Here is a 7,449-nt window from a genome sequence, read left to right as displayed (position 1 = left end):
TAAAATCTTTAAAAAAGAAAAGAAAGAGTAACAAATGGTACAGGTAAATGAAAATAACTCACGGCTCACTGGGTATTTCACCTCCGGTCTTCTCACTTGTTGCCTGGTCCCTGAATGTAGGAGGGGCTGTGTAGCTTGGCCGGTCCCTGGGCTCTGAAAGTTTAGCAGAAGACGTAGACTCTGCAACAGATTTCTCCAGACCACCAAGTGCTAGAAATAGGGAGCCTGGAGACCCGCGGGGCGGGGGGTGGGGGGGTGGGGGTGTGTGTGAATCCTCCTAAGGGTCTCTGATTGCAGAGCAGAGGTTCTCAGTCTTTCCTCCCGCGTAGATGCGCACCTGCAGGCTTATAGCCGCAGGCTACGGACTGTCAAGTGAGGGGGTATAAGCGGGAAGAAGAATACAAGAAAGGGACCCGGCTCTGACTCCAGTGCATCTTTATCTGGTGGCCGGTATGTAACTGGTGCTCCCTAACGCTGAGCCAAACTGAACTGAAACGTATTTATTTTATTGAATCCAGTGCTGGGTTTCCAGCCGCCAGAGACTCTAGCCAGTGGGAATACTGAGGAAGAGAGGCTCAACTTGTCCGCACGGCCTGGCCTCTGGGCCTAGACCTCAGGAGTGGGCTTGGGGCACCCGCCAGCTCCCCGGATGCACAGCATGCACACTTTCCACTCTGTGTACGCGCATTTTTCTTGAGAGGAGGCCTCGCCTTGACTGTGCTTCCAAAGGAGTGCCCTTGGCGGAGCAGCAAAGACAGTGGGCCCTAGAGGTGGGGCCACGGGGTGCGGGGTCCCCCTGTGTCTGCAGAGGGCCCTGTTCTGAGGACTGTGCTCCCCGGGAGGGAACACCGTGCATTCTAGTCTCTTTCTGGGGACGCTACAGACCGTGACCAGGAACATTCCTCTTTGGTCTGATTCTCTCCTGGGCAGCCCTTGACACTGAACTGGGGACGTGGACCCTGGACCAGCACCCGGGACAAAGACGTCAAGGAGGCAGGAGGCATGGGGGGCCAGGGACTGGAGGGGTAGAGGCGGAAGGGACCGGCCGCAGATGCTCCCCCAGGGCGGTGCTGCTGGGGGTGGGAACTCACCCCTCCGGCCTCGGTCGGGCCCCCGTACAGAGTGCAGCCCACGGTGCACCCCGCGGGCCCGGGGCAGGCGGCCGGGCGGAGCAGGGGGGCCCGCGGGGCGCTGCACCTGCCGCCGCCTCGCAGGCCTCTCTGCCTCTGCCCCCGGGGTGCTGGGGTCCCTGGGGTCCCCGGGGGCCCTGGGGTCCCGGCGCGCAGCCGTCAGCCGGAGCAGCGCAGTCCTCGCCCTGTGAGCAAAGGGACAGACGGTGGCAAGTTCTTCCCCTTTCATGAATCAGATTCTACAGTTGCTTTGGCGGCACATAGCCGTGGACCGACCTGTGACACGCAGTTACCTACTGTGGTCTAGTCTTCACACTTTAAAAAGTTGACTTTCTATCCCCCATTAACTCTCTGAGGGCAGGGACACTGCAGTGTCCGTTCTGTCACAGTGATGGCACAATCGTCTTAGTAAAGACTGTTGGGGGACACTCTTCAAGATGTTTACCTGCACGTTTATTTTTAGATTATATGCATTTACTTCTGTCCCAATAAATTGTGGTCATGTTACAACATAAACAAAAAGACTAATTTTTAAAGGGGAGATAATTAAATACAAGCACAAAGTTTAATATTTACTTCTCCCGTCCCATTTGTCCGCACACCCCGTACATGTGCCCAACTTTAAGTACATGTACTCCTCTACAGCCCCCACTAGACTCCGAGCCTTACTTATAGAGGATAGTCAATCGCTGTCATCTTTTTATTTATTTTTAAATGAATGAATGAATGAATGAATGAATTAATTAAATATTTTATTTATTTATTCATGAGAGACACAGAGAGAGAGAGGCAGAGACACAGGCAGAGGGAGAAGCAGGTTCCCTGCAGGGGGGCCCAATGTGGGACTTGATCCAGGGACCCTGGAATCACGCCCTGAGCCAAGGCAGGCGCTAAACCACTGAGCCACCCAGGCGTCCCTGTCATCTTTTTATTTATTTTTTTTTATTTTTTATTTTTTTTTCCCGTCATCTTTTTAAAGTAACCTCTACACTCAAGGTGGGGCTTGAACTCACAACCCCAAGATCAAGAGTTGCATGCTCTATAGACTGAGCCAGTTGGGCACCCCCCTCACTATTTGTCATCTTGACCTAAAATCATGCTTTCAACCTTCACCATCAGAGTCTGTGGTCCTCCACACCTGTCAGTTCTGACATACTGTTTATGTGGGTTTGGGCATATCATTAACCTTTTGTGCTCAGTTTCCTGATCTATGAATAAAGATAAAAATAACACTTACTGGGACGCCTGGGTGGCTCAGCAATCGAGCACCTGCCTTTGGCTCAGGTCATGAGCCCAGGATCCAGGATCGAGTCCCACATCAGGCTCCCTGCAAAGAGCCTGTTTCTCCCTCTGCCTGTGTCTCTGCCTCTCTCTCTCAGTGTGTGTCTCTAATGAATAAATAAATAAATCTTAAAAATAAATAAATAAATAAATAAATAACATTTACTTCAGTAGATTGTTATGAGGATTAAATCAATTAACATATGTTAAGTGTTTAAAACAATGCTGTGCATTGTGAGGACTGTACGAGTTAGCTATTATTACATATCATTATATCCAGATAGAGAAAACAAATCATAAAACATAGCCAGGTAATTTGCCCAAAGCAAGGGGAGGTCAGGGGCATGGAATCTAATTTAGCTACTTAACATCTATAATCTCAAGTACTTCTTTTTTTTCTCTCAAGTACTTTTTATTTTTATTTTTATTTATTTATTTATTTTTTCTCAAGTACTTTTTAGTTATCAACCAAGAAGCAAGATTTTTTGGCCAATGCAACCTCCTGCTTTAACCAGATTTTAGAGTTCTCCTCATTATAAAAGAATCTCTACTCTGAAGAGTGCTGACATACAATGGAAGCCCGTATCCTACAGATTTTTCTTTTTTAAGTGGGCTCCAGGCTATGTGGAGCCCAATACAGGGCCTGAACTCACAACCTGGAGACCAACACCCAAGCCAAGGTCAAAAGTCGGACGCTTAACTAACTGAGCCATCCAGGTGCCCCTGTATCTCGTAGATTCAAAATGAAGCTCTGAACCACTCTTGGGGATTACCAGTGAGAAAGCAAAAAGTTGCTCTTGATGTTGGGGAATTGGTCTGACATGACTAGTTCCCAGTGTTGTTTGAAGTGGGCTGGGGGCTCACAGCTAGACCATGTTATTATCCTGTTGAACATAATCCCACAGAACACCGACATCAGACAAGGCCACTGAAATCATGATGGAGTGATACTGAACAAGGCCAACGCATCACTTTGTCTAAACACAGACAAAAACAAGGTCACTGTGCTACACACAAAATACAGTTTCTTTTCCTAGTTAATGAGTAACTGCTATTCTAACCAATTAACTTAGCCTCATTCTAGTCTACCTTCCCCATGGATAAGATTTACTGAGGTATCAGGGCACCTGGGCAGCTCAGTCGGTTAAGTGTCTGACTTCAGCTTAGATCATGATCTTGGGGTCCTGGGATCAAGCCCCCATGTGTCTGGCTCTGTGCTCAGCAGGGAATCTGCTTCTCCCTCTCCCCCTGTCCCTCCCCCAACCCTTGTGTGCATGCACGTGCAATCTCAAATAAATAAACAAAATCTGGGAGCCTGGGTGGCTCAGCGGTTGAGTGTCTGCCTTTGGCTCAAGCCGTGATCCCGGGGTCCTGGTGATCAATCAGGTTCCGCATTGGGCTCCCCGAGGTGAGCTTACTTCTCCCTCTGCCTATGTCTCTGCCTCTCTCTCTGTGTTTCTCATGAATAAATAAATAAAATCTCTAAAAAAATTAAAGTGAATAAAAAAATAAGCAAACGAAACCTTTAAAAAAATTTACTGAGATATCCAAATACAGGATTGTCCCAGCTTTCTAAGGGTATCAAATCTGGAGCAAACTCCCGTTTCCTTGGACCCTCCCACAAATCACCCAAATGAAATTCAAATCCTTTTTTTAAAAAAATATTTTATTTATTTATTCATGAGCAACACAGAGAGAGAGGCAGAGACACAGGCAGAGGGAGAAGCAGGCTCCATGCAGGGAGCCCGATGTGGGATTCGACCCCGGGTCTCCAGGATCATGCCCCGGGCTGCAGGCGGCGCCAAACCGCTGCGCCACCGGGGCTGCCCCTGAAATTCAAATCCTATAATAGATTTTTTCCAACACATTCTTACTGAGATGACCATAGTTCCCCATGGAGTGCATTTCTCTAGCTGCAACGAGTAATAAACCAAACTTATTCAACTACAGGTATGTTCCTGCTAGTCTTTGGCCAAAAGACATTGACACCAATATCTTCAAAATATGTCCTAGAGATAAAGTCTGAACTTTCAGAACTCCCATTCTTCCCATTTGTTTATCTAGACACACTCCATCTCAGATTCCTCTCCGGGTTCTCACCTGAGAGATCCACTTTTGAAAGCCAATACTGTAAGGTCACTGTACATGGTATAATTTCAGAGTTAAGAGCTTTCAGCACTGCCACTTGCCCATTAGCTTTGACTTTAGAGAAGTTACTTAACTTCTTTATGTTTCCTTTTCCTCTTACTAACACCTCCCTCCTAGTATTTTTTTTTAAAGATTTTATTTATTTATTAATGAGAGACAGAGAGACAGAGAGAGAGAGGCAGAGAGAGAAGCAGGCTCCATGTAGGGAACCCGACGTGGGACTCGATCCTGGGACTCCAGAACCATGCCCTGGGCCAAAGGCAGGCGCCAAACCGCTGAGCCACCCAGGGATCCCCCCTCCTAGTATTAACTAAGTTAATTGCATTTATAACAGTAAGTTAGTTAACATATATAAAGAACTTACAACATGCCTTACATACAGTAAATGACCAATATGATTTTTGGTTTTATTTTGCAAATAAAAACCTCCTTCTCGGGATCCCTGGGTGGCGCAGCGGTTTGGCGCCTGCCTTTGGCCCAGGGCGTGATCCTGGAGACCCGGGATCGAATCCCACGTCAGGCTCCCGGTGCATGGAGCCTGCTTCTCTCTCTGCCTGTGTCTCTGCCTCTCTCTCTCTCTCTGTATGACTATCATAAATTAAAAAAAAAAAAAAAAAAAAAAAAGAAAAGAAAAAAAAAAACCTCCTTCTCTTACTTGCCCTTTTGTTCTCCAGCTTTTAAAGAATTAAGGAGGGGATGCCTGGGTGGCTCAGTGGTTGAGCTTTGTTTGCCTTTGGCTCAGGGTGTGATCAGAGTCCAGGATCCATAGAGCCTGCTTCTCCCTCTGCCTATGTCTCTGCCTGTCTCTCTATCTCTTGTGAATAATTAAATAAAATGTTAAAAAAAAAAAAAAAAGACTTAAGGAGAACACAAGGTACCTTTTGATCTCATCCTGTTGCTTCCAAGAAAGCTCCTTCACCAACATGTGCTCTTCACGAAGACGAAACAAGCTGTCCTCCAATTCTTCCCGGCTCATTCTGCTCAAGGGTGGTTGAGCTTTCATATTCTTACCTAAAGTCCCAGGAAAGGGTACAGAGAGATTATTTTACAGTCTATCTTGATTTGAGTGTTTGAGAGGAAATTCAGGAAGGATATGAAATGCATGCTAATGGATCTCTTTATCATTTCAGATCATTCCTGGATGTGGAATATCATTCCATACTGCTCCAGCATAAGGTATGACTCAACATCCTGTCTAGAAAGTACATTCTCTTTTTAAAAATATCAAACAAAAAAATAGAAAATAAAAATATCAAACAAAGCTATTAATCTACTTAATTTTTCTTTTTAATTTACTCTTCTGTTTTTTTCTCCTTACTAGATAATTTGGACCTAGACAAAGTTGTGCCCACAACTATCTTCAAACCCTTACTAAGGAAAAGGATAGAAACCTTTCTTGATTACCAAGTCATCTCATTTGTTTTCGTGGTTTGGAGAAACTGTCCCCAAATTTGCCTCCTTGACATAGAGCATTTGCGTGGTCTAAGCAGAGGAAAGTAGAGTACATTTTTCAGTGTGCGAGTGTTCACTGACCCACAGTCAGGTCTGATCTCATGAGAAAGATCTTAAGATTCCAACGCTCAAAATATAGCTCCTTTCCTGGAGGAAAGAGTTCAGAACTTCAGTCTCAGAACCACTGCAGCCACCACTACCACCTCTCTGGTTTAGACTTTGGAAATCATATATTTTAAAAAAAAACAGCTTTATTGAAGTGTAATTGGCATGTAATACACTGAATATACTTAAAGTGTAAAAATTTGGTTAATTTTGACATCTGTATATAACTGTGAAACCATCACATAAGATAATGACTATATCCATCGTTGCCAAATTTCCTTGTGCCCCTTTGTGATCCATTGCTTTCCACCCTACCCTAACACCAATTCCACTTTAGTCCCCAGGCAACCACTGATGATGGCTTTCTATTGCTATAGTTCTGATTTTCTAGAATTTTATATAGATCAAAACATCCATTATGTACTCGTTTTATTTTTTAGTTTAGAGGGGTGGTTTGATTTCTTTCACTCAGTATAATTCTTTTGAGATTCATCCACGGTGTTTCTTATATCAGTAGTTTCTTTTGATTGCTGGTAGCATTTCACTGTACAGATATACCATAATTTATTATCCATTTACTGTTGATGGATATTTGAATTGCTTCTAGGTTTTGGCTGTTACAAATACAGCAGCTATGAAAATCTTTAAGTCTTTGTGTGGACATGTTTTAATTTTTCTTGGGTAAATACATAGGAGTGGAATAGCTGGGTCATAAGATAGGTGTATGTTTAACTTTTTAAAAGTCTGGGCAGCCCGGGTGGCTTGGTGGTTTAGCACTGCCTTCAGCCCAGGGCCTGGTCCTGGTGACCCAAGATCAAGTCCCACGTCGGGCTCCCCACATGGAGCCTGCTTCTCCCTCTGCCTTTCTCTCTCTCCCTCTGTGTGTGTGTGTGTGTCTCATGAATAAATAAATAGAATCTTTAAAAAAAAATCTGTCCAACTGTTTTACAAATATATATATCTCACAATATGTAATATTACATATATTCTCTATTATTTCTTGGAATCACTTGGAAGTAAATTGTACACATGATATTCCATTACTCTAAACACTTTATTGTATATCTCCTGAAAATAAGGACATAACCACAGTATAATTCTAATTCTATTATTCCTTCTACATTTATTATTTGGAATTCTACTATAAGGTAAAAATTTCTCTTTACTACATTTATTTATTAATATATTTATTTATATGTATGCAATCTCATGGATTCCTATTTTATTCAATGGGTGAATAATCCAACAATATCATTATTCATGTTGACACTCAAATTGTTCCAGATTCAGCCAGTGTGAGCCTTTTCAGCTGGTTCTGGTATCCTTTAGAAAT

At 44.0% G+C, this 7,449-nt stretch overlaps 1 long non-coding RNA gene across 1 annotated transcript; it reads left to right on the top strand.

The window, feature by feature from the left end:
• Positions 1-5,458: 5,458 nt before the first annotated feature.
• On the top strand, positions 5,459-7,047 carry LOC112654467 (uncharacterized). Its single transcript, XR_003133050.3, has 3 exons — positions 5,459-5,588; positions 5,690-5,735; positions 5,881-7,047. It is a non-coding gene; the product is annotated as an uncharacterized LOC112654467 (long non-coding RNA).
• The last annotated feature ends 402 nt before the right edge of the window (positions 7,048-7,449 follow it).

The sequence above is a fragment of the Canis lupus genome, chromosome 15, assembly GCF_003254725.2.
Source record: "Canis lupus dingo isolate Sandy chromosome 15, ASM325472v2, whole genome shotgun sequence".
NCBI lineage: Eukaryota > Metazoa > Chordata > Mammalia > Carnivora > Canidae > Canis > Canis lupus.
Note: the sequence above shows the minus strand (reverse complement) of the source record. Positions and strands in the feature narration are given on the sequence as shown.